The sequence below is a fragment of the Prionailurus bengalensis genome, chromosome B2 (genome assembly GCF_016509475.1).
Source record: "Prionailurus bengalensis isolate Pbe53 chromosome B2, Fcat_Pben_1.1_paternal_pri, whole genome shotgun sequence".
In the NCBI taxonomy this organism is placed as follows: domain Eukaryota; kingdom Metazoa; phylum Chordata; class Mammalia; order Carnivora; family Felidae; genus Prionailurus; species Prionailurus bengalensis.
In genome coordinates this window covers 102,189,585-102,217,561 of record NC_057349.1, presented here as the reverse complement: position 1 = coordinate 102,217,561, position 27,977 = coordinate 102,189,585, and the positions used below count along the sequence as shown (strand labels likewise).

The following is a 27,977-nucleotide window of genomic DNA, read 5'->3' as shown; positions in this document are numbered from 1 at the left end:
GATGGCACTTCTAGTCGCATGGTGGTAGGGGCAGTGGGTGACTGGGCACCTGGAGAACAGAAAAGCCATGAACCGATGGGAAGATGGGTGCAAATGGGACACGTTTGGGGCAGAAGTAAGTGGATGAATAGGGAAGAGAGGAGGAGTTCAATTTTGGATATAGGAAGTTTGAGATGCCTAGTAGCTATCCAAATGGGGAGATCAATAAGTGACTAGATAGTTTGGAGCTGGCTGTAGATATAAATCTGAAAGTTAGTGATGTCGTTTGAAAGCCATGAGATTAGGTGAGCTCACTGAGGAATAGAGAAAAAGAGGACCACCCCCGAATCCAGGCTGTCTGACATGAAAACTCAGGGAGGAGAAGAGAAACTGACAAAAACAGATTGAAAAAGAGGGATCAGTGTCGTAGGAGGAAGATCTCAGAGAAGAGACAGGGACCGACTTTGTCAGATGGGCTGCTGTGTCAAAACCGCATGGACGCTGAATGGACGGCTGGCTTCAGCAACATAAAGGTAATTGGTGACCCTGACAAAAGTAGTTTTTATAGGGTGTGGGAGTGAAACTCCTGGCACTAGTTTATTCATTCACTTACTCATTTTAAAATACTCGTTGAGCACCTGCTTTGTGCCAATCACTGGGGATTTGAGGTCAATAAGGAAGACATCGCCCTTATCCTGTAGAAGTTTAGAGTATTCTACTGTAATGACAAGCTATAATTTCATGCAGAGATAAACTTCGAAACAGACTCTTATTATACGTGTGTGTGCGCATACACACACACACACTTAAAAGACTAAAGACAACAAGAAAGATACAGGCTAAGGGAAGTTTACTGTGAGGGCCATTGCACCACTGGAACAGGTACTGCCTCTGAGCTGGGACTTGCTAAATGCTGTTTATCTTGTGAGTTGAAGCATCTGGCCTCTTTAAAAAGGGATTATCGACTCTCTTTTTGTTTTTATTTGGGAAAGTATTTGAGCAGGTGCCATAATTTGATTTTAATCTGATTTTGTCTCTGTAAGACTCAGATAGTTTAATTACTGGTTTGATCCGGCACCTAGAATATGAATTGCTGGAAAAATAACACGTTGCATTCGTATCGTCAGGTTTGTTTTCACGGATTCTCTCTCCTGAATACAAGTGGTTATTCATAACTCTTCAAGGACTAGGATTTGCAAAACAGTATTTTGATCATCTAAATATCATCTGATAGAACATGCAAAGCGATCTCTGAAACCCTAAAATTTTCTGGAATGAGTTTGCCATCAGGTCCTGTGCAAATGAAAAGAATTGAAACTGAAACAAAACTTAAATTATAGATGCTCTAATGTGTGTTTCATTATGAATCCTAAATATTATTCTTCTGTAATTCTTTTGAGCAAAGTAATCACTAGTAAGACAATAAAAATGTCAGTATATCTTGGAAGTTATTTCTTTATAAAACAAGAGACCTCTTGTTTTACGGAGAAGCTTTACTCTTCCAAATATAAAGTGCATCAGTATTTTGAGTTTTCTGTTTGAATTCTATACAGTATTAATAACCTAAATACGAGTGCTTTTAGGCCATGACAAAGTCACTCTGTGATAAAGCATGTGCATTTTGTTAATTCAGACCATGAGATTGTCCTGCAAAGAATTTCCTTTCACAAGTATTGATGTGACCCATTTTGAACTAATCCTAGGAATATTATTAATAAGTAGCTGGATATAACTTACCCCCACATTCAGAAATTTGAAATGTAAATGATTTGCATGCCAAACATGGGCATTTCAAGAAAGAGATTCTTTCACTGGGAACTTTCATCAGAAAATGGGTGAATAAATGAGAAACTATAGTACAATGCTAACAAAAACAAGAAAGAAAGAAAGAAAGAAAGAAAGAAAGAAAGAAAGAAAGAAAGAAAGAAAGAAAGCTGTTAAATATTTTGATTTTGACAGAAAGCCCTGATGATCTTCATGGCCTGGTTTTGGCTCAGAGGACTTGAAATAATCAACCAACCCTCCCCGCCCCCCACCAGTCAAGGTGTTTGCCATGTTTTCTTAGATTTCAGTAATGGAAGGCTATGGGATTAGTGGTTAAAATGAAAACTTCTTCGTGTTTTGTTTTCAGTTCTGTTGACTTTTCCTCAGGGATTTTTTTTTTAATCTCCTCTATTCTTGAAATGAAGATGAAAAGTTGTTTCCAGGAGTGTTAGGCATAATTTGAGTTCATTTCTCGCCCTACATGCAATTTCAATCTAGATAGTTTATTAGCTAATGAGACATAATGCGATTCCATTTGTCAAGATTAGATTTGTGGGGAAGAATCACAGAAATATCCTCCCCTTTTACCCTTTGCATCAAAGTGATTATTAATTCACACTTGGCAGGGTGTTCTGCAAGGTCAGAAGCTTAGCAGAGCAGACTGGGAAAATGGCTCTGAGCTCGCTTGTTCACTTAGCTGACAAGATGGATGTAAATCAGGACTTGAAGAGGACTTTCCATTATTTAAATGGGAGAGAGTAATTTTCGCTGGTTGGGTCTGACTGCTTAGGAAGCATAACACATTCCTTTTTGATAAAAAAAAAAAAAACACTCTGTGAGGGCAGTTTCCAAATTTTATTTCTCAGAATCAAGGGTCTCCTGTGCAGTGAGATGCGGAGGAAAAAGAGGAGACTCGGATGCCAATTCTGGCCCCTCACTTCCAACTGCTAATTGAAGCAGTTCTCCCTTCACTTTTTTTTTTAAATGTTTATATTTGAGAGAGAGAGAGACAGACAGAATGTGATCAGGGGAGGGGCAGAGAGAGAGAGAGGGAGACACAGAATCCGAAGCAGGCTCCAGGCTCCGAGCTGTCAGCACAGAGCCTGACGCGGGGCTGGAAGTCAAGAGCTGTGAGATCATGACCTGAGCCGAAGCCGGACGCTCTACCGACTGAGCCACTCCCCTCAGCTCTTCTAAATAGTAATATGTTCCATTATGAAAACAGTACTGCGGAATAGATTAGCTGTTTTAAAAATTATTTGGACACCTGGAGAGGGAGGTCTCGTTAAATGAAGAGAACAGCATAATGAGGAGTGGGGCTCTGAACCCAGATGTAGTAGGGCCTGCTAATTGTGCCCTCAAATTCATCCTCCCTTTTTTCTTTTTAATAACAAAGCCCTGAACTGCCTGCTCTCCTCTACAATCGTGTAGCTGGTACAAGACCACCCAGCTAGAAGCTATATTTCCCAGCTTTATTTGAGCTAGCCCTGAGTCACATGACTAAGTCCAGCGCAACAAAGTATGAGCAGAAGTGATGTATGCACATCTTGTGTCAATTCTTTGGAAAAAAGAAGCTTATTGCCCTCTACTTTCTTTTGCCCCCTTTCCAGTGACTGGAACAGCCTCCTTAATCTCTAACATAGAAGCTATGCAGTGACGATATCAGACCGATCCCACCAGACCTTAACTGCTATTGAGCTATGACGTGGGTGAAAAAAACATTCCATGTAGTTGAGCCCCTATATTTTGAGTTTGTGCTTGTTTGTTTGTTTGTTTGTTTTAATAGTAGCTCAGCCTTGACCCAAAGTGATTCAACAAAGGTCATGCAAAGAGTTGTGAGGTCAGTCTCATTAGAAAGGCTGACTTTCAAGAACTTAATCTTCGATGTAATTGAGTTTAATGTCATGTTTACTATGAAATAACATGGTATAGAAGGATATCACTCCAATCACTGCTGGATAGGCCGAAAGAGGTAGATTCCAGTCATTGTTGTACTTATTATTTGAGACAGCACAGAAGAAAAGCAGGATTAAAGGCATAGGCACATCTAAACAAACAAACACGGGCAGAAATTAAGAAGTGGGAGGTGATATTGCGACACGAATGGCTGGCAGTTAGTGCCTACTCAGAGGAAAGCATGAAGTGAAGAGAAATTCAGGCAAAGTGGCAGCTAGGGGAAGTGTTCTCATTATTTATTAAGTACTTCTGTTGTATTTTTCCCTGTAAGAAGCTTCTGAGACTTAACAAAATAAGTTGTCTTACTGACACTCTGGTGTTTTACATTCCTGTTCCTTCACAGGCATCTTACTATGGTCTCTTATCCAAGGGTTTCTCAATGCTCATGATACACCATTCCTCCTACGTCCTGCCATTGCCCCAAGCTGAACACATTGGAACTTGAACTCCCTTTCTTCTCATAGAGATCGCTTCCCTTTCTACTGTTAGCTTGTCAATTTTTTTTTTTTTTTTTTTTGCCATTTCTCTCTAAGATTTTCTTTGGCTTTTCTTCCTTCTTCATTTGTTTAGCCAATGTCAACATGTCTTTCTTTTCTTCCTTTAGACTAGTTTTTAGACTCATCAATTGCTCTCTGTTCTCACACCCACCACTGGGTTTCAGACCAGAACACGTCAAACCTTGGATATAGCCCACAATCTTCTACTGGGTCTAATTGATTTAGTCATAACTAATTTCTGTTGATTCTTCCGTGTCAAGATCCGAGGAATTGCTCTAAAAGGTGCTTTTAGCATTTCACTTCCTTCCTCAAGAACCCAGAAGGGTCGACTGCATTTGCCTATTGCCAATGACCCCTGTTTACCTTCTTGCTAGGCCTTCCATAAAATGACCCTGGTAAAATCATTCTGGGGTAGTAGCTAAGAGCACAGGTTTTGGTGTCCTTATGAACCGGCTTCAAATTCTAGCTTCACTACTTATAGACTCTGTGGTATGGCCTCAATGGATTAAGCCTCAATTGACTATCTGTAACTGATGGTAATACCTCCTGGTAAGGCTTTTTGAGGTGTCTAAGATAGCTGTAAGATGTGTGGAATAGCATACAACACACAGTGGGCTTTTGATTCATTTATTTATTTTTATTGTCTGGTCATGCTCCCTCTGCCCCTGTCCTCTGTGTTATAGTCCTTGCTTTCACGCATAGTATCTGCTCTCTCTTTTTATTTTTCATTCTTTTCTATTTTTTAAAATGCTTTATTTATTTTTGAGAGACAGAGAGTGATCCGGGGAACGGCAGAGAGAGAGGGAGACACAGAACCCAAAGTAGGCTCCAGGCTCTGAGCTGTCAGCACAGATCTTGATACGGGGCTCGAACCCATGGACAGTGAGATCATGACCTGAGCCGAAGCCAGACACTTAACTGACTGAGCCACCCAGGTAGCCCAGCATCTGCTCTCTTACTTCCTTGGCACTTCAGTGCCTCCCCTTATATTCCCAGTGGTAGTCATACAGTGTTTCCTCATACAGTCTTCTCTGAATTCCCGTTGTTTCTCTCATTGCCCAATATGTTTTCATTTATTTTCTTCAGCTGCAGACAAAGTGCTTCCTGAGGGACAGGAATCATTAATGGGCTTTTTTTTTCTACTCTCTTCAGCATCTGGCTACTGTTGGTCACATATCATCTGCTCAACATCTAGTAACGAAGGTATTGAGATAGATGAATTCACAAATATCGTAATACAACAAACTCTTCAAAATTACTATACTAGGAAAAATTGTGGAGGGAACACATGTCCTAAAGTCGCCTTGTTGTTGTTGTGATCCCACTGTGCCCTTTCTTTATACTATTTCCCGTGTGACATGACTGAACTTGAGAATAATTCAGAATATGGTGAAGAAGCTATGGGAAGGCTCTTAGGTGAAGGTGACTGAGGGAGGATGTTGAACCTGGGAGTTGAAGGGAGAAAGGGGCAAAGGGCAAAAGAAAAGATACTAAATTGAGAGAAAGAAATGAAGGTAACATAAGTAAGAATAACATAGGAGACTAATTCACCATTATGCCTAACCATTGATATCAGCGGTATCATCAGACTCCAATCATAAACTTGACAAATAGGCATTAACAAGCCCTGCATAAGTAAAATCTAAGGCACTTACGAAAATCTATGTTAAATCTAAAAGCTTGCATTATGAAAGAAAGTTTATGGGCCACCATTGTCCCAGACACATCATGCTCCCGGGAGTCTTAGAAAATCTCCTGATCCCAGTCCAAAGCTGAGGTTCTCTAGGATACCCAGAGCCCTGCAGGTCTGTGAGGGCTGGATAACTCTTGAGCCCCCTCATCCTAGGACTCCAGGTTAGACTGGCATCAGTTTATCAGAGTTCCCAGCTTTGGTAGACTCTGGGCTTTGCCTCCTCCCTCTCAGTCTCTAAGGCTACCAAAAGCTCAGCTCGTTTTGCTACTGTTTTATTTTTTTCTAGATCGGCAGATGACTTTGGCGCAAAAGTGGCTTTACATCTTGGCTTTCCTTCTCAGGGATCTTGTCTTTTAGATTTTGGTCCAGTAATTCCTCAGCATCTTATTATCTCTTTGATGTTTTTAAGAAGCAATTATTGTTTTTATTATTATCATAAATACTTTGTTCAGCAAGTTTCATTTGTTCTCCATAAAAGTGTAGGTCTGAATTATTTCAATTGTAATTATTAGAAGGAAGCTTGTCATTGCATTTTATAGTTGCAGAAATTGATGTGTAAAGAGAGTTACCCATCCAGTAGAACCAGAATTTCAATCCAGTTTGTTCTCATCTTAAACCTCTTGCTCGTTTTGCTCTGTCATGTAGACTGACAAGTGAATTTGGTAAAACTTGGCTATAAGTCTAATGTATTGGGTAGAAGTTACAGGAATCAGCTATCTGCCTTTATCTCACTTTTAGCCTTGGTCTGCAACATTCCCTCCTCCAACAATATTAGTTATTAAAAAGATAAAAGAAAAAAAGATCGATAAAGCCTGCTGGCTGTTGCTAACTCTATACATTGTGCCTCAAAGAAAACTGGGGTATTTTCTTTTTTATCATGCACCCAGGTGGCAAAATGGTGGAATCTATCTCCAAAGGGCTTAAAGTGTTTAACCAACGTGATCTCATTAATCCTCACAACACGATCTTAATGTTTCTGTTTTATAATGGGTGCAATTTACCAGTTGGAAGTAATTAACTTGACTCAAATCTTGATTTTAAAAACTCTTCTTTTTGGATCTCTTGATTGTTATACACATGTCCGGGGCTGCCTCTCCATATTAACTACAGTGTGGTTTATTTAGAGTGACATTCACAAGTAAGACTTTAGGGGAACACTTCATAAAACCCAAGGTAAATGATGTTAAAGGGATGGAGTTAAAAGGATGTGTTAAAAGGATGGTGTTCGGGTGGTACTTCTAGGTTTGGGATGGACATTTCTTCTAGTCTGATACAAAAGGAAACAAAGAATTGGAGGCAACTCACCCATATATCAGGCCAACACCACAACATTACCTTTCGATAAATGTAGAAAATCGTCATTAAAGGGCTTCTGCTTCAACTATATGGACAATTAGGACTATACGGTCCTAATTCTGTGCTAGAACAAATGGTCAACTATTATACACTTGTGTGCATGATGCTTGCAAACAGAAGAATTAGACACTTCAATATTGTTTCTTATAACCATACCGAGGAGACTAGAAGCGCAATCAAAGATTGACAGAGTTCACTCGAGGGCAGAAAGTTTTTCACACTCCTGAAAAAGGTCAATGAAAATATTTTCAGCCAAGTTTAAAAATCACACACCCTCTTGTTTAAAGCTTGCTTACGTGCCTCGTATCTACACACCAGAAATGATGCATACCGGAATCAGAACTTTATCCTCGACCCCCCCTGAACTTTGGACAGGAAAGGTCACGTATCCAAAGCACGCAGAAGCAGGAAGCTCAGATTGCCTTTTTGCCACATCCTGGTAGTTGCAGAGAGAAGTTTTTGTTAGGAGAGCTGTAAGGTCACAATGGGGCAGCACTTGAACTTTGTCATGCTTATGCAGCAAGAAAAAATGACTGCTGGTCTGATTGGGGGCACCTCTAACAAAGGTGACCCGAGTGAAATATAAGGAACACAATTAGAGTAGCATGAAAACACAACAGCCAGACATTTTCTATAGCCAGAGTCCACGACGATCATGTGCTCGTCAGTATTTGTGGGCATGATAGCTTATGCTAGAGCAAAACCTCACGGTGAGATGGGGATTTAAATAGCTGCTTATGGGGCTTCATGGTTAGACTGCCATTTTATCAGGCACTGATGCCTTTTGTTTCTGTCGTCAGGGTTATGAGATGTTTCTATTCCTCAGAAAAAGCTATTTTGCTACAGGACATTTCTGAGTTCAGATAATGGCCTCTCCAAGAAGCACACGGAGAGAAAAGATGACTTCATGTCAAGACGAGGCTTTGGGAATAAGCTGAAGTCACTGCACGTTTGCATATTAATGAGGGGGAGCAGGTGAACATTAACAAATGGAAGCACAGAGGGTGGCTGGTGAAATCGCTAGGGGCTGTGCAGGCCCCAAACGATTTGCCATTAAGTACAAGCTAATGGAGTGATGCTTTAGATTCTACCAGCATAAATGATCCATAGGAAGCGAAGAGCTAGGAGTTCTCATTTTCTTTCCTCTTTATAGTATAATATTTCAGCTGGCATTACGATAGTAATCAGTGATGGGGTTATTAAAAAGAAGTAGGGCTAATTGCAGCATAAAGCAGAACAGTAAGAAGTTGCTAAAATGCTAAGAACTGTTTTGATTTTAATGCCGTTCTGTGTCAGAATCGCGTCACGAAGAGCACAGAGCTAAAACGGGCTATGGGGTCAAACAGCCTGGGTTCAAGTCGGTCTCTACTACATCCCAGCCCCGGGACTACCCGGAAGTTACTCACCTGCCCTCTCTGCAGCTCAGTTTTCTGTAAAGTGGGGGGTAATACAGTATTCTTGTCATTGTTATAGTATAATCTTAAGTAGGTAATTTTGTACTGTAAGCAATATAAAAATCTGTGTTAAAAAGACGAACTTCTGGCAGGGTGCCTGGATGGCTCAGTCGGTTAAGCCTTGGACTCTTGACCTGGGCTCAGGTCACGATCTCATGGTTTGTGAGTTCGAGCCCCAAGTCGGGCTCTGTGCTGGCCGCGTGGAGCTTACTTGGGATTCTCTCTCTCCCTCTCTCTGCCCTTCCCCCGTCTCTCTTTCTCAAAATCCATAAAATCAACAAGTCAATACATAAACATTTTTTTTAAAAGTAATTTTTACCAAGAGACTTCTAGTTTCTGTCTTTTAAGTAGCAGTTTTCTGGCACATTTAAAATATTCTCTGATACATGCAAATCTTGACTTAGGCACCTTCCAGAAAGCCTGGGGTCTGGCTTTTGTCCTCTCTCTTGTCCTATCCAAAAGCCTTAGCTCAGAGCTGGGAGTCCCTAACAGGAGACCCAGTCACTGCGGCAGAAAGGTGAGCTTTGGAAAGGGACGTTCTTCGGTTGGTTTCTGTTGGCTCCTGGGAAGCCCACATGGGAACAGAGTTACTCCACAGGAGGTGCAGATGAACCTATAAGGTAGACGTGGGTAGGCATTTGGGAACTTGAGGAGCGCCTGGAGAAATTTAACCAATCTCCTATTCTCTGATATAAAAATGATGTGGCTATATTATACGGTAGAATTCAAAATTCACCTAAAGACTTTAAAGTAATCAGGTGTTTGAGGTGGGCATAATATGAAATGTAAAATGTAGGAGTATTCCTCCCTGACATTAAGGTACTGCAAAGAAATTACAGAGAAAGACAGTTGGCTCCGTATTCCCAAGATCAGCTGCACCCCCACTCCACAATATAAGACTAATCTTAGCTTGATCAGCCTCTTGGGAGAGTCACCTTAAGTAACTAGTCTTTGACTACTTTTGCATAGGAAAAGTAAGCTTTTGCTTTTTACCAATTGTGTTTTTAAAGCTAACCTGGTCAACTGAATTGTTATTAATTACTGGTGTTATGTTTGTTAACTTAGTGGTTATAACATTACATATATAGTTTTCTCATTCTCTTCCCCCCCCTCCTCCTTTTTCATAACTACCCAAGATTTAACATTATCTTGGTATTTATGGGAAACTTAATTTGCCAGCTAAGGCTATATTAGGCAGCTTTTGCCTTTGAACCTACAATTCATGAATTTTAGACATATATTAAAGAAGAAAATTTCCTATTTGAAAAGCTACACAATTTTAATTAGACTCTACAATAGTTTTCTTAAGTTTATTTTTTTTTTTGAGGTAGAAAAAGAAAATAAAAACTGGCAAGTAAGTCAAACCCTTTGACTTGACACCTTGGATTATATTTGTACAACGTGAAATTTTTATCACATTGGACCCATTACTTTATTGAGCTATTTTTAAACAACTAGGAGCCTTGAGTTTTAAATCTATATAAAAAAATTTTATTTTAATGAATATAAATGGACTAAAGCAGGGATTAGCAAACTATAGCCTTTAGGCCAAATGTGGCTTGTTTGAGTACAGTATAAGAGTTAAAAATGGCTTTTAAATTTTAAAGTGTTGTAAGAAAAACAAAGGACAGTATGCTACAGACACTGGATGTGGTCTACAAAGCCCAGAGTATTTATTATCTGGCTTTTTACAAAAGTTTGCTGACCCCCAGTCTAAAGGATTACATGATGTATTGTTTCTAACTCCTATTAATGCTGTCCTAGTCCTTTCCAGGACTCACTGTTGTTTGATTGTCCAGCCTCTTCAAGGAGTATGGCTAGAGTTAACACACATGGAATCTGAGTTCCATAAAAAAAGCTGTGGCTTTTCCTGATTATTTCGTAGCTGAACACAGTAACACCATAAATTCAATTCCTGACCTTTACGCTAACTGGAATTAACCTTCCCTGGTCTTAAGTAGAATCTTGTTTTCTGGCCGCAATTATTCAAGAATAATTCTCATTAGTAGGTGGTAAAGGACAGCAACAAGACTGAAGTTCGGAATACTAACTAGTCTTCAAATTATATAAACACAGGGTGTAAAAAAAATCCTCTTTTTAGGGAGAAGGAAGACAGAAACTCAGGGGTTAACCAGGTGAAGAAAAAGTGTTTTTGCTTTTAAAATGGAGGTAAAGGGGCGCCTGGGTGGCGCAGTCAGTTAAGCGTCCGACTTCAGCCAGGTCACGATCTCGCGGTCCGTGAGTTCGAGCCCCGCGTCGGGCTCTGGGCTGATGGCTCAGAGCCTGGAGCCTGTTTCCGATTCTGTGTCTCCCTCTCTCTCTGCCCCTCGCCTGTTCATGCTCTGTCTCTCTCTGTCCCAAAAATAAATACACGTTGAAAAAAATAAAATAAAATAAAATGGAGGTAAAGAAAGTCAATCCAACGTTTGGGGAAGTTGTAAACTGCTACTTGTATTGCTTTTTTCTTAAGTGGAAATATACATGTGAAAAACACCATTCTCTTCCTTCAGGAAAACAGAAAACCAATTCTCAATTACGCTCTCTCTCTCTCTCTTTTTTGTGACCAGTGGTGATTTACCCCTCACAGTCCAGTACATGGGTTCCTGCTGACATTCTGGCCCCAGATATCTGACCTTAGTTTGTACCATTTCATGCATAGAATTCCTTCCATTAACTGAAAAAAGGCAAACAATCCAGTGCTGATCAAAAGCAGTAACTAAAGAGAATACGATCTAGAGCAAGGAGATTTTGGCACAAATAATAATAATAATAATAATAATAAAAGGGTCAGATTAATATTGTAAACTGTTATCGACCCCCATCACTTCTGTGAAAGATTATTTCTGGAAGTTTTCCAAAAATTTCCTTGTTTGTTTAAAAAAAAAAACAACCTAAAAATCATTTTATGTATGTGTACTATTAAGTTTTATTCAGTTATTGGTTAAAACTCAGTTCATTCCTTTTGCAGTTCTCACTGCCCAATTATGTTCTCCTTTTGACGCTGGTCTTAATGCAGAAATGAAGAAACAAAGGATTAGATTAACAGTTTTTACATGGACAGACAGAATTTGGGCAGGTTCCTTGAAATTCCCTTCAGACTTTGTGGGAATGGTACAATCAACCACAAAGCCATTCCTGGAATATTTCCTCTTGTTCAGCTTTGAGAGATTTTTGGTTGTCCCATGGCCTTGGAGAAATGCACGGTCTCGTTTCCTTGCTAAAGGGCCCCTTCCCGTGGTGCTGGCTATAGTTCCGTGCCGACCTTCGATGGAGGGTGACATCTACTTCCTGGCCGTCAGCTAGCAACATCCTCCTCCCTTCAAGAAAGCAAATCTCAGGGAATGGATAGCCAGGTGAAGGAAGTCAGGAAGAAAGGAAGAGACTGTAGCAAAATGGAAAAAAAAAAAATAAATAAATAAATAAAATAAAACGATTTTGTTACTTCAGGAAGAATACCATCAAAGCTGCAGGTTCTGATCTCTCCCATTTATTACCAGATACATTTTCAGATACGAATATTGCTACAGAATGACTGATGAGCAAACCAGCCACTCCTTTTCTTTAACACATGATGCCACGTGACGTCTAGCACGTGGAATCAAGAGATTTGGATCTGAACCGTTCAGTAGTTGTTTCAATAATAGTACCTCTGCCTGAAGATGTGTGGGATAGTCTGTTCTCTTTCAAGGTTAAGCTCACCCTTCTTTATCCTCTTCAGACATTGATGGGAAATCGGAAGTTTGGAAGTGGGGGATTTACAACAAAAGTGCTAGACGAAACCCTGCTTTTTGGGGCTCCTGGGTGGCTCAGTCGGTTGAGCATCCGGCTTCGGCTCAGGTCGTGATCTCGCGGTCGGTGAGTTCGAGCCCTGCGTCGGACTCTGTGCTGACATCTCAGAGCCTGGAGCCTGCTTCAGATTCTGTGTCTCCCTCTCTCTCTGCCCCTCTCCCACTCATGCTCTGTCTCTCTCTGTCTCAGAAATAAATAAACATTAAAAAAATTTTTTTTAAATAAAAATGAAAAAAATAATAAAAACCCTGCTTAACTTCAGTTATCCCAGCGTTCTCTAAATCTATTTAAATACCAAAGTCCCTTATAAAACAAAATAAATAAATAAGTTTAAAAAAATAAATAAATAAATACCGAAGTTCCCCTCTGCAAGTACCTCAGATATCATCTTGCAGAAGTGGAGTTCTACAGAAGACATTTTAGAAAACGCTGGCCTAATGCGATATCTGTGGAGTCCTCAGACAGAACTGAGCTTCATCCTAGAACTGCCTCCTTGTCATATGACCTGAGGGTGCTTTCAAGCTTCACTGAAGCTCTTTTTGATTTCTCTGTAACACGGTTGATTACTATACAGAGATGCCTTAGGGTGACCCTTGGTGATCTACGCCCTCGTATGATCTCCTCCTCTCGAATGTGACCGGCGTCTAACCAATAGAAAATGGCAAAGGTGATGGGTTGTTGCTCTCCTGATTCTGTTTCCTCATGCGCAGACACATCCTTTGTCTTCGCAGACTGGAGAGAGACTCTTCCGCTGACCTTGAAGGAGTAAGCTGCTACCACGTGAACAGTTGAGAGACGACCGTGTGGTTTGGCACAGTGGGCAGCTTAAAGGATCTGAGGCCTCAGTGATAAAGCAGCAAGAACATGAATCCTGCCAGTACTTTGGCGTTCCTGGCCACTCTGGCCAACTGCAGGCCCTCGTTCATGGGGGCACACCTGGTTCACACCGACCTCACAGACAAGCAGGGCAGACTGGCAGATTTTGAAGGAAGGGCATGCTCTGTTTTTTCTCTTAAGCTCACCGACAGAACGCTCCCTCTTCCTCCCAAGCAGGGGCTTGAACAGGGCCAGAATTGGGGGGAAGCCAGCGCAGGGTCAGAGTCTGTCTTGATGTAAGTAAGATTTTGATATTTTGTTCATTATAGGGTTATTTTTTTTTACATTCATTTCAATTTTGTTTTAAAAGATGTCGCATTAAAACTTTTTTGTTTTACTTGAGTGTTTTTGGCACCTTCCTAGATTTTGTACCTGAGGTGAGTGAGTCACTAGCATCACCCTAGTCCCAGCCCTGCAAGAAGCTTGCAGGATAACATTAACAAAGGCCTTTCCAGATAGAAATATAAGGAACATGGGATACATTTCTGCGTGACTGGATATTTAGTAGCTGAATCAGCCATACCCTACCGTGACTGTGCGAAGTTACTCAAATAGTCTCAGAAACATTTATTTCTTCAGTCAGTGTGTTGGATTTCTGTTATCATAAAAGGAAAAACAAAACTAGCATCAGAGGTGCTAGAAAGTGATTGTAATATTCAGTGAAGCAACGAAATAAGGTTGGTTCTAATGGTCTTCAGAACCCAGTTGTTCTCGAAGCAAATACTTGCTGTGCCTTGTTTTTTCTTCCATTAAGATGCAGAAAATATCTGGTTACATAAGAAATATGAAAAATGTAAGCACAGATTTGGATTTGCGAAGCTTAATGCATGAATGTATCCAACTAAGTCTTGAGGTTATTATGTCCATCAGAAGGATTGCCTGTTCTTTGACAAGTGTGAGCCTGCCTCTGGAATTCGCAACACATTCCAAGAAAATCATATCCTAACCGGTTTGTTGTTTACCCTGAAGAGGGCATTTTTGCACCTCATTTTTCAACTCTTTAGTTTGTTTACATTGAGGCAAAACATTCTCACACAGGAAGAGACTAGATAACTCTTTCTCACTGGAAGAAGGCTTCTCTTTTCAGGGTCAGGAACTTTATGTCTTCAAATTTAATTATCGGGAGATTGTAGACCGGTCCTCCAGGCTACATGTCTGTGTCTCTGACCTTTCCAAGGGCACAGTGCCTCTAGGCATACCACTAGATAGGCAAGGATGGAGTCTAACTTGAATAGCCTTGTTAACTTGTCTTCTGAGGCTGATACAGAGATTCTCATCAGAACGCATTTGGGTGCCTTTGAGAGAGCTCAGTTCAAAAGGTGGAATAGTCTAGCGTCAAAATCCTTACCCAATTAACTATGACATCTTAAATTCTCCCAGCCAGACCTGTAAGAGAAAGCCTTTTGCATTTACAGAAGATGTGAGCAAGTCCTTGGACCAAGTTCATCAATTTCGTAATTTTGTAAGCTCTGACAAATCGAAAACATCACTTCTGATTTACAGCTTACCTGTAAGGAAGATCTACTGTCATGGCCGTTGGGCACATTTCAGTCAATTACAAAAACTTAACAGTTTAAAAGAATTTTCCTAAGTCTCTAGCTTTGTTCTGGATGGCTTTCACTAACTGAGCATCTAGACCTGTGCTCTTTAATGTGGTAGCCATTAGCCACAGGTGACTACTGAGCACTTTCAATGACTATTCCTCTGAACTGAGATGTATTGCAAGTCTAAAATACGCATGAGATTTTAAAGACAGGAGAGGGGCACCTGGGTGGCTCAGTCGGTTAAGCATCCGACTTCGGCTCAGGTCATGATCTCGCGGTTCGTGAGTTCGAGCCCCGCGTCGGGCTCTGTGCTGACAGCTCAGAGCCTGGAGCCTGTTTCAGATTCTGTGTCTCCCTCTCTCTCTCTGACCCTCCCCCGTTCATGCTGTCTCTCCCTGTCTCAAAAATAAAAATAAACGTTAAAAAAAAAAATTTTAAAGACAGGAGAAATGATACTATTTTGAATACAAAGGACTAGATAAATATATATTATCAACATGTACTTCACCTGTTTCTTATTACTTTCTTAAATGGTGCCACTAGAAAATTAAAAATTACATACGGAGCTCACATTCCATTTCTATTAGACGGTGCTTATCTAGATGCCTTGGGAGCGAACATCATGGAAGGAGACTCAGGAATACTTTGTGCATTTATACTTCCTTTGAAGTACTCCAGAAACAGCATTCATTTACACAAAACCCCTGTGAGATGGATGGAAAAATGCCTCTTACTAGCATTTCAAGGAAAATAACTTCAAAGGATATTGTCATCATGACTATGATTCATAAGTAAGCAAAAACTTTGAGTTCATGCTTCAGAGAATAAAGCATTCGGGGTCAGCTGTTTCCCTCACTCCTAACTCTTTCTCAGGTCCAGCTGAAACCAGAAAAATCTTGGGGTGGGAGTGGGGAGTGGTGTGGATTTGGGCAGTGACGTGTAGGTAGTAATTTTCACAGGGATACCTGGCAGAGAGTAGGTTTTTAAGAAGCGTTCGTTACGTTGACAACAGGGGACTCATGAATTTGGATTAAAAGCCTCATGTTGCCAAATTGCAGCTGGCTGGCTGGAACGCCGTGGTGCGACATGGCAGTTCAACACCTTGTTGCAAGGCCAGTCATTCCTGTCCCTCTGTGGCATGGTGAGGCTGGGTCTAGTGCCAGCACAGAGTATGGGGTCCCTGGGCGAACGGCAGGCGTGCAGAGTCTGAAAACAGTACAGAGACGTAAAGTTCTGAGAGGCTAGAAAGGGTGAGGGGTCAGAGGTCGCCATACATCAGGAAAACATTAAAAATGCATCTTGTGACAAGAATTCAAAGTGTTTCCAGCAGATGAGCTTCAGATTAGTGAGAGAACTGCACCCAGAGGTCAGTGTAGAGACAACATTGAACCTGACAGAAGAGTGGGTAATGGAGCTATGGGTTAAGCCCTGCAAAGAAAAACTTGGTTCAGCCAAGTGCCTCTGATCTACTTCCTGCCGGAGCAGTGACTGGTTCCAGGTCATATGTAGGTCCGAATGTTTCAGTGCCAATCAGGGCTAATGTCACCTGATTGCAGACGGGATGATTGAGTAGCTGAATGTAGGTTCCGGGAAACTTTTTAAGGGTTTGGAATTTTGCCCTTTAAAATGTGAGCCAAGCTCCTTTAGTTGCTCTGATGGGAGGAAAAGGGCCAGAAATGAGGGGCTTTGATACTCTCCTGGCTCTTTTCACCACTGATTAAGAAAGAAAAACTCAGGTGCCTGGGTGGCTGAGTCAGTTAAGCATTTGACTTCGACTCAGGTCATGATCTCACGGCTTGTGAGTTCGAGTCCCGCATCGGGCTCTTTGCTGACAGCTCAGAGCCTGGAGCCTGCTTCAGATTCTGTGTCTTCCTTTCTCTCTGTCCCTCCCCCTCTCGCACACACTCTCTCTCCCTCTCTCTCTCTCAAAAATAAATAAACATTAAAAAAAAGAAAGCAAAACTCTCCTTTTCCAACATTACTAGGCATAAGCTACTAAATGATCTAGATGTACAGTTAAACACCCCCCCCCATTTCTTTCTAAGTTTTTTTCAATGTTTATTTATTTTTGTGAGAGACAGAGCATGAGCAGGGGAGGGGCAGAGAGAGAGGGAGACACAGAATCCAAAGCAGGCACCAGGCTCCGAGCTGTCAGCATAGAGCCTGCTGTAGGGCTTGAACACGTGAACCACGAGATCATGACCTGATCTTGAAGTAGGACACTTAACTGAGCCACCCAGTTGCCCCAACACCCTCCTTTTCTTTGTTTTCTTTGCCTACTTGGAGAAACAGAAACAAAATTAAATGTTTGGCATATAGGAAGTTATCGTATGTAAGGGCAATCTGCTTTCACTGTCATAGTCTACCAAATGAGCTTAGTTGAAATGATCTTGTCTCAGAATGGTTGTAGGATATCAAATTTGAAAGCTGGTCTTTATAACTTTGATATTATGATGTATAAATGAGGCCCAGAAGAGTAAATGCCTTTATGACCTTGTGATCCCAATCTGGGTTGAAATAATGGCTTTGGTGATGTATTGATTGATTGATTGATTGATTTTTTTAAGATTTCTTTATTTTTGAGAGAGAGTGCACAAGAGAAGGGGCCGAGAGAGAGGGGAAGAGAGAAGATACGAAGCAAAGTGGGCTCTGCACTGACAACAACAAGCCCGATGTGGGTCTCGAACCCACAAACCGTGAGATCATGACCTGAGCTGAAGTCGGTCGCTCAACCAACTGAGCCACGCAAGTGCCCCGGTGACATGTTGATTTTGAACAAATGGCACAATTGATAGTTGAAGTAGCAATTGCCTAAGAGATGTGATCACTCTGTTGCTCTGGAGAAACCCAAGGGATCTTTGTGCTATTATTATTGGTTTGAAATCAAATTGGTGACCCTAAGTAAGCCAACAGCAGCCCTGAAACCATCATTAATAATTAAGTGATGGGGTCCAAAGTATAAGTGGAATCAATGTCTTCTTTTCTCCAAGAATCGGAATCATACGGTTTTTCCTAAATAACTGCCGGACACAATTGGTTTCTCTTAAAAGATGAGCTTGTCTTTACCTCCTTACCAGTGAAGTGGTGAATCATAAAAATAGATACAGCTTTCAGATCTGACAATTTAAAATTTTTTTTTCAACATTTATTTATTTTTGGGACAGAGAGAGACAGAGCATGAACGGGGGAGGGGCAGAGAGAGGGAGACACAGAATCGGAAACAGGCTCCAGGCTCTGAGCCATCAGCCCAGAGCCTGATGCAGGGCTCGAACTCACGGACCGCGAGATTGTGACCTGGCTGAAGTCGGACGCTTAATCGACTGGGCCACCCAGGCGCCCCCAGATCTGACAATTTAATACTTTTCTTCAGTACTGGATTTACTTAGAAAATGGACATCTTCAAATTCTTGGCTACGGAACATCTGAACAAGCACAAATACTTCTACAACCCATAATTGCCAGTTTGGACCAAAAAAAAAAAAAGTATGGCTTTTTGTGGATTAAAGACTTAGATTTCAAGCAGTGACTGCCCTCCCCCCCACCCCAATCTCCCACTACCAAATCCAGCAGTCTTATAAATACAACGTAAATTTGCATGAACTATAATTACTGTGGTCAATTATGCTACAGCAAGCACATAGTTTTTCCTCAAACATTTTCATAAGCAAGGAAGAAACTGCCTTTATGACTCATTTTTAGAGATGGGCCAACAAATTTGGGTCATGTGAGAGCTGACTTGTTGTTTTTTTTGTTTTTTTTTTTTCCCTGCACACTTAAGATGTGTTCATGTTTAGGGGAATCTAACTAAATCAACTTTCTATTACTTTGATTGGGTCCAGATGAAAAGTAATTCGAAAATAGGTCAGAGTTTTTAAATCCTGAGGATATCTTTGTGATAAGCAGACCTCTTGCTTACTAAGTAGTTTATGACCATATACCTTCGGATGTAGTGTAATTATTTAAAAAAGCAGCTTTATGGGAGTATAATTTATGTCCCATAGCATTCACCCATTGTAAGTAGATAATTCAAAGATTTTTGTGAATGTATATAGCAATGTAACCTTTACCGTATTTCAGTTTTAGAACATTTCCATCACCCCTGAAATTTCTCTTGTGCACTTTATATAGGCCTTCTTGCTTCTACTTCCAGCTCCCAGCAACCATCGATTTGCATTTTCTCTCTACAAATTTTTTTTTTCTGGACATTTCATGTAAGTGAATTAAATGGTAATTATGCCTCTTGTGTCTTACTGTGTTTTGGGGATCGATCTAGGTTGCAGCATGCATCGGTTGTACTATCCTTTGATTGCTGAATAATATTCCGTTTTATGGATATGTCACATTTAAAAAAAAAATCCATTTACCAGTTGATGGACATTTAAATTGTTTCCAGTTTGGGGCCATTATGTCTAATGCTGCTACGAAGATGCATTGACGTGTCTGTGTGGACATATGCTTTCATTTGTCTTGCATAGATTCCTGAGAATTGAATTGCTTTATTATATAGGAAGTTTCTGTTTAAATTTTTAAGACAGTGTTAAATGTTTTCCAAAGCATCCATGCCATTTTACATTTCCACCAACAATATATGAGATTTCCCATTCCTCCACACCATCATCGATACTTGGTATTGCATTGTCTGTCTTTTTGATTATAGTGATATTAGATGTAAAGTGGCATGCCATTATGGTTTCAATGTGCATTTTCCTAATGACAAATGATGTTTAGCATCTTCTCATGTGCTTAATCAACTATGTGCATATCTTCTTTGGTGACATGACTAAAAATATTTTGCCCATTTTTTTTTTTACATTTATTTTTTTTGTTGAGAGACAGAGAGAGACAGAGCATGAGCAGGGGAGGGGCCGAGAGAGGGAGACACAGAATCTGAAACAGGCTCCAGGCTCTGAGCTCTCAGCACAGAGCCCGACGTGGGGCTTGAACCAATGAACTGTGAGATCATAACCTGAGTGGAAATTGGACACTTAACCGACTGAGCCACCCAGGTGCCCCATTTTGCCCACTTTTAAATTGGGATGTTTGTTTTATCACTGAGTCATAAGCGTGTGTTACGTGATTTGCAAATATTTTCTTCTGGTCTATGACTTGCCTTTTTATTAAAAAAAAACGGGGTGCAAATGTTTTTAATATTCTAAATTTTAATGGAGTCCAATTTGCCAGGTTAGCAGCTTAAAATTATTCATGGACTCTCTATAAACCACAAGGGCATAGTCAAGAATCCATAGCACCACATACAAAATCACAGAAAGACATACAAAGTCAGATCTGACTTCCATGCATCTCTGCACGACTTTAGCCCTTGACCAGATTTTGTCTCTCATTCCATGTTTTAATCAGAATGTTATCTCCTGCACCCTCTTAATTGACCATGTCACTTCTGCTCCCTATGCTTTTGCTCTGATTCGTCTTTCTACTCGGACCAATGTCGCACATCCCTTTCCCTCTCTGGCTAAATTCTTCTCTTTCTAACTCCTTTATAACTAAGATCCTCTGGAAAACCTCTGCTATTCCTCCCTCCCAGGCTGGGTTGGGTGCTCTTCCTAAATGTCTATCTCAGTCTTCACCTATTTCTTTCTTTTTTTTTTTTAATTTTTTTTAACGTTTATTTATTTTTGAGACAGAGAGAGACAGAGCATGAACGGGGGAGGGTCAGAGAGAGGGAGACACAGAATCTGAAACAGGCTCTGGGCTCTGAGCTGTCAGCACAGAGCCCGACGCGGGGCTTGAACTCACTGACCGCGAGATTGTGACCTGAGCTGAAGTCGGCCGCTGAACCGACTGAGCCACCCAGGCGCCCCTCACCTATTTCAGTCTTAGCATATCTCACAGTATTCTGTAATTTTTGTTATATTGTCTTCCTTATCCAAGAATAAAGTTGTTTAGATAAAGTGCTAGTTTTTAGGTAACGGGTTAGTTTTTCTTTGTATTTCTAGTGCCTAGCATAACTGCAGTTTTATTATAAGTACTTAATAAATATCGACTGAATATATGCTGTGTTTCAAAAAGTCATGAAGAGCCTGACTTTTAGGAAAGCAAATCTATTCAGTGGATTATAACCAATCAGAGATAAGCATTCACCAAACCTACATGTTCAGAGAAATAAGATTATCAGAAGGATTCTGGATTCAGCATCAAACCATTTGTTCAGTTTTATTCTATAAAGACACTGTTGTATTCTATAAAGAACTATCTGCTTTACAAGAGTTTTCTCTAATACTCACAACACCCTCATGTAAGAGAGGTAACTGTTGATGTCCCTGTTTTATAGGAAAGAAAACTCAGTAAGTGCCTTGACTGAGGCCATCTAGCCATTTGTAATGGGAAAGAGAACAGGTCATTTATAAACTTAGCATGATAAGAAATCATGGCTTTGAGGAATGCACTTAATAAATGTTCAGTGAACACACACTATGTGTCAGACAATATTCTAGGAGCTACGAATTTAAAAGGAAAAGGGGAAACAACATTTTTTTTTGCAGTCATGGAGTTTATGATCTAGGTGGTCATGCCATTTCCACTAAAACAATGGATGCTACTCTAACCAACATGTTAAGAGAGAAAAACTGAGCTTTCAATTCACTTGAGATAGTAAAGACAGAAAACGATAAAAAATTTGAGTCATACAGACATGAGAATGCTTGTTTCTCCCTCATTTTTCTTTTCTAAGTGGGAGTTGAGAAATGAATGGATTTTCATATACACAGGGGTTTGCCAGCAACATAAACATCATAACCTGGCCCTGGCCCCGCCCCTGGCCCTGGAATGGCCGACTATTTGGCCATGATATCTGTCAGAGAGACCAGGCAATGCCTATGTATGCAGTGCTGTGTTTAGGAAAGAGTCAGAAGAGAAAGGATAATTGGAAAAGGTGGGAAGGAGGTAGGAAAATTGAAAATGCAGTGGGGAAGAGAGAGAACAAGGACATAATCATTGTCAAGACCAACGTCTGTGGGTCTTCTCTCTGTATCCTGAGGGTAGGGCCCTGCCCGTACTGGTAATTATTATATGACTTGGGACTTAGCACAAGGCCTCTCCCTTGGTTAGTGTTCACTAAGTGTATTAGAAATATGATTTATTGAAATAAGTTTATTCATCAAATTAAAAAAAAATTTGTTGATCGCTCTGGGATCCTAACCATAGTGTGAGGTGTTGGTCCCTGCCCTCAAGGGATACACACGGTATTTAGGGAAAGAAACAAAATCGAATTATTGAAAGGAAAGTATGATAAATACTGTAACAGAGAGGTGAATAAAGTGCTATGAAAATGCTAGAAAGAGATACTTGCGCCGTCTCAGGATTAGGGGAAAGCTTCGTGGAGCGTCTGACATTGGAGCTGGGAAGGTTACTTAGGGCACGGTCTGGAGTGACTGGCCGGTTCAGGATCCAATGGGAATGTCACAGTGGCTAGAGAGAAAACACGTAGACAGAAGAGACCGAGGACATGTGAAATTTACAAGGCCAGGCTAGCCAACTGGATGACCGTCTGGGGCATCCGGCGGGCAGTAGGGGCACACGTTAGTTCACCCGCTGTGCCGTCAGGGCTATCTTTTTAAAAATATGTTTTGTGATGTTAATACCGTTCTCAAAGCCACAAAGCCACTCATCCATCACGAAGAATTGTGTAACATGGGTTTCCACAGGCTGATGAGGCCTCTAGATAGACATGCACACGAAAGTCTAATTGTGGAAGCACTAGTCCACATAAGTCACTGAACCTTCGTGGCCTTAGCCCTACTTCCTGGTATCCATGCCCTGGTATAACCCTCACTAACACTGAGTTAGTGCAGGTCTATGTATCAAACAGAACACAGAGGAAAGGATGGTTTGCCACTTCTAAGGCTAGGTCCTAACATATACTGGGGCATCGCCTGTTTCGTTCTCTCTTCATTTACGTGCTCTGGGGAAAGCCAGTCGCTATGTCATAAGGACATTCCAGAAGCCTGTGGATTGCCCCGTGTGGGAAGGAACTGAGGCCTCCTGGTGACTGCCATGTGAGTGAGCCGTCTTGGAGGCAGACTCTTCAGCTTCTGTCAAGCCTTCTGATGGCTGCAGCCCCAAGCAGGAATCCCGAGGGACTTCTGAGTCAGAGCCACTAGCTAAGCCGCTCCCAAATACCAGACCCATAAAAAGTTTTAGATAATAAGTGTTTGTGGTTGTAAGCCACTGAATTTTAAGATGATTCTTTAGGCAGCAATTGATAATTCATACATCACTGATCATGTAAAGTCAGAGTTAAAAGGGACTCCAGTGATTAAGCAAGGCAGGCACTGATAGCTGGGTTCACCCTTTCCCATGAAGCCTGAAGAGATTTGATCAGAACTGGCACATGTTGAGACCCCTTTACAATCCCTGACTCTAAGAGATGCGGGGCTTCGTCCAAGTTTGCGTGTGTAATTAATGAGAAGAACTCCATTTCCTGATTGCAAGTCCAGATCTTTGTCACTATATTGTGCTACCGTCCATAAAAATGACTTAATTTAACCTTTTTAGTTTTTAGGAGATACCCATTCACTTGCTGAACATCAGTCACTCAGCTTGTTAAGAATTACTCATCTGGGAAGAAGGTACCATAGGGTTTAAGGAAGTGGAAGATAGTTTGATTCGTGGCAGGCTAGATAACGGCCCCCAGAGATATCCAGGTCCTAATTCCTGGAATCTACACATGCCACCTTATATGGTAAAAGTGATTTTTCAGATGTAATTAAGTTGAGGATCTTGGGATGGGGAGATTATCCTGGATTTTCTGGGTAGAATAGAATCTAAATGTAATCACAACTGTCCTCTTAGGTGGGAAGCAGAGAGCAATTTGATAAAGAAAAGGAGAAGGCATTGTGATGCAGGATAAGAAGAGAAAAGATTATGTGATGCAGGGCCATGAGCCAAGGAATGAGGACAACATCCTTCCTGGAAAAGACAAAGAAACAGATTCTTCCCTGGAGCCTCCAGAAGGAGCCAGCCCAGATGACCCTTTGATTTTAGCTCACTGAGACTGATTTCACATTTCTGACCTCCAGAACTATAAAAGAATCAATTTGTGTACCAATCCATCTCCCCATCTTGTTAGTTTGTGCGAGACCATCTTTCCAAGACTTTGTTGTGTCCTCTGTAAAATGGGAAAAATAAAATACCTATTTCACAGAGTTGCTGTTAGATTATGATCATTCATGTAAAATGCTCAGGATAGGACTTGGCTCGTGGAAGGTTCTTTATAAAGTTGGCTACTGATTTGGTCTAGACAGGAAGATTGCAACATTTTTTGCCTCCTTTCGACTAACTCAAGTAGAGTACTAAGTAGCTCTTGGAATACAGAAAGGGTTGCATATTTATTAACTGTTCGAATGTCACTATCCTATCAGGCACTCCGACCCTATTGGCTTCATCTGCTCTGATCGTCTTTTCTCAAGAGTTGACTGCAAGATACAGAAAAGGCAAATGGATGGAATGACTGGAAAATAACCCCTGAATGAGAGAACTAAAGAGGGTCTTGAAGGGATTTCTTTGCCTATTATCTGCGTTCAGGGAAAGTCACACAAAACAGGTGAAAGGTTATCCTGTTTGTAAAGATCTCTAGCGAGGGAGTGCCCACAACCTTTCCTAGTAAGGTCCCTTGGTGCAGATGAAGACAGTTCTTGATTTTCAAAGAAGACTGCACTGATGTCTGTAAGTCTCCTCTGTGGAAAGAAATAGAACGGTTTTGTTTTTGAGAACGGCTTAATACACAGTGCCGCTCAAAAGAGTCTGTTGTGAAAGTGGCCACGTGTTAGTTACTTGGCCGTGTCTCTGTTTCGGTTTCAGGACCACTGAAGGTAAGAGGCAGCAGAGTTGTACAGAGATTTTCTTTTCCTTATCCTGGATTACACTTCAAAATGTCACGAATGAAAAAGAAAACGTATAATAAATCTATTTACTTACGTTATTCATCCCTACAACTCTGTTTTCTGTAGACTCTTGTATTTTCTATTTTTCGCTTCGTGGATTCGGCATTTGTATTCTGTTGTTTATAGGGACTGGTTACATCTGCATAGATGAAGTGCTCTGTGGTTTCCACCGTGAGCCCTTGGGGGGCAGGAACAGCTTCTACACCTTTCTCTTGTATAGTGTTTGGCGGAACTTCTTGTGCCCCAGGGCTGTTTTATGATGACAGAGATGTCACTATAAAACGAAGCTAAAGGAACATTGTTTACTTTTATTTTAATATTTATTTATTTATTTACTTATTTTTAAAGAACATTAACATTTTTTTTAGCTTATTTATTTTGAGAGACAGAGAGAGAGAGAGAGAGAGAGAGAGAATATGAGAATGAGTGGGGTAGGGGCAGAGAGAGAAGAAGGTAGAATTTCAAGCAGGCTCCACGTTGTCCGTGCAGTGCACGACGCAGGGCTCGATCCCATGAACCGTGATGGAGTCAGACGTTTAACTGACTGAGCCACCCAGACACTCCTCAAAGGACTATTTTTTTTTTTAAATAGGGTCTTTTGCTGTTGGGTCTTTAGGGGGTGTCTCTCTATTTACAGAGTAAAGAACTGAGGAAGAAGTGCTGTACCATCATGACAAGCAACTGTGGCCAAATGGCCCAGGCCAGTGATTTTCTAAAGGCCTGCAAAATCCTGGTCCTGTTGGAGATGGCCGTGGAAACAAATGAATCTGGTTCACTGACCTGGCCTCTGATGCCAGACGAAGGTTTAGCCTAAGGATGAAAGACCAAGTTCCCTTCTATCTCTGAACATGTCTCAACCCTGGACGTTGTCCTTCTCCATCACTGAATCCCATGTTTGCCCACCCCCGTGGTTAGCAGCTCATTAGAGGGGGGTGCATTTTTCCTAATTTAGCCTGGAATGGCTGATGCTTGTTGGGCTAACAGGGTGTGATGCCTGGTGCAGGAACAAAGTCAGTCTGAAGTCAGTTGACCAGGATGTCGTTCTCTCCGATGCAGACTCAACTACCCAAACTGGTAATGGAGGCAGACATCTTTTAATTGAAGCGGCCTTATTTAGCCAACAGAGATTGACGGCCGAGGTGGCATTAGGTTTGCTGCCTCACAGGTGCCATCTGATGGTGGCAGTTGAGCAAAACCTTAGTAGGTCTTTCGTGACAGCTTTGTAAGACGCTGACTCTAAGCCACGCACAAATTACTTTTTCATATTTAAACATTTTTTAATCTTCAGTTTTCAGAGAGCGAGAGACAGAGACAGAGCATGAGCGGGGGAGGAACAGAGAGACAGGGAGACACAGAATCCCAATCTGGCTCCAGGCTCTGAGCTGTCAGCACAGAGCCCAATGTGCTTCTCCTACCCACAAACTGTGAGATCGTGACCTGAGCCGAAGCCGGACGCGTAACCTACTGAGCCACCCAGGTGCCCCTCTTTTTCATATTTAGATGCTCTGATTGTACAAGGTAGGCGAGGAATGAACAAAGGCACATCCAGAGGGTGACGCTCAACCTCTCTCCAGATAAGAAGCTCAAATCAGCTTTTGCTTTTGTGGGGAATCAAAATTTAATATATAATCTAAAATCCCCCCAGCTTATGGAACTCAGTTCACAGGTGCTAGGAGAGAAGATGAAACTTTCATTTACCTTTACCCTATACGTGGAGAGATTCTGTGCATAACCGCTTAAACCAACAGCTGGTAGATTTTGATGCATTTTTATCTGCTTACACAAGATCAACTCCCACCATAAACACTGAATTCTGTTTATAACAGAAGGGCAGGATCCGCGGGTAGCATAACCAGAGTGCTCCAGGCTCTTTTTCCCCCCCTTTTCTCAGAGACTCCAGAGGAATGTGCCTTTGTACCGCCTCACTAGCATCCCTAAATCATGATTAATTTAAAGCCTTTTCTCTCCTTAGTTAGGCCTGACACAAGCAACCGCTTTTCTGTCACATCGATTTTTCTGTCCTTGCAGATTCGAAGCCAGGGTTGAGTCCTCCTAACAGGGCGAGTTCTCTGACAAGGAAGTTTTGCAAGCAAATTTACAGCTGGAGTCAAGCTCGTCAGTGAGGGCCAGAGGGGAACTGTCGCAATCCACTGGGTAAGTATGCATTTAATAGTGTTTATCCAAGCAAGTTTGTGATTTCTTCACTCTATGCAACAAATATGTTATTTGTAATACCTATCTTCTCTAATCTAGGTGTTTGAAAAATGCCTCTAACGTGTGTGGGCTAGAATACATTTTGTTTTTCTGTGGGCATATTCATTTAACAAGGGCAGCCTTTGAGGAACGATCAAAAACTGTTTGTCATTTTTCCAAATCATCTCCCTCTGCGGTGACCATGACTTAATCCTGAAGGAAAACAAGGTAATCTTTTCAAATAAACATTCTCAAGGATGTTTAGAGGGAACCCAGTCGCTAGTATGCAGAACCCTCCCCGTGACTGAAAATAGTTATATTGAAGGAATCCAATGACAGTGAGTTGGAGGGTTTGGAAGCATTTGGTATTTTCAGATGATTGACAATAATAAGCTAAATTGCGAGCAAAGGTGTGTGTGTGTGTGTGTGTGTGTGTGTGTCTGTGTGTTGGAAGAGTCACTTAGGATCTTGTTTCTCAGTGCTGTTGGTGGAAAATGAGGCACAGGGTGGTTAACCACTTTCCTTAGGTAAGGGAGCTGGTGAGGAACATTGGTGATATTTAGAACCTAAGCCCATCAGCTTTCCTGGGGCTCACCTGCTTCTGGTCAGAGTGACTAAGGGATGAAGAAACATTTGATCATGATGTAAAACCACAGCTCTGAAACCACAGCAATTGGTTAGTAAGCAATGCAGCTTAGTAGTACACGATTCCTAGTGTCAAGGAACTTGGCATGAAATAAAAAGAGGAAAGGCTCAGTATGTATTGAATAAACAAAACTTACTTGGATGATAGAATTAATTAAATCAATACAGACCAGGGGCATGAGAGTTTATCATATTACTGACAACATTATTTTCATTACTTTTTTTTTTTTTTTGCCAGTCTTTTCCCTTCTGGTCTCTGTGCTCTTGAAGGACATTTGGGCCTGAATTCCCAGGACTTAAGGCTGATCCCGGCACAGATGAGGACAGGAAGA

General features: G+C 41.3%; 1 long non-coding RNA gene across 2 annotated transcripts; it reads left to right on the top strand.

The window, feature by feature from the left end:
* Position 1: 1 nt before the first annotated feature.
* LOC122489884 lies at positions 2–27,977 on the top strand. 2 transcript variants are annotated; one of them, XR_006299032.1, is made up of 4 exons: positions 2–512; positions 26,836–26,961; positions 27,061–27,228; positions 27,884–27,977. It is a non-coding gene; the product is annotated as an uncharacterized LOC122489884 (long non-coding RNA). The 2 variants fall into 2 exon arrangements; XR_006299031.1 differs by lacking the exon at positions 2–512 and having other exon boundaries at positions 26,292–26,961.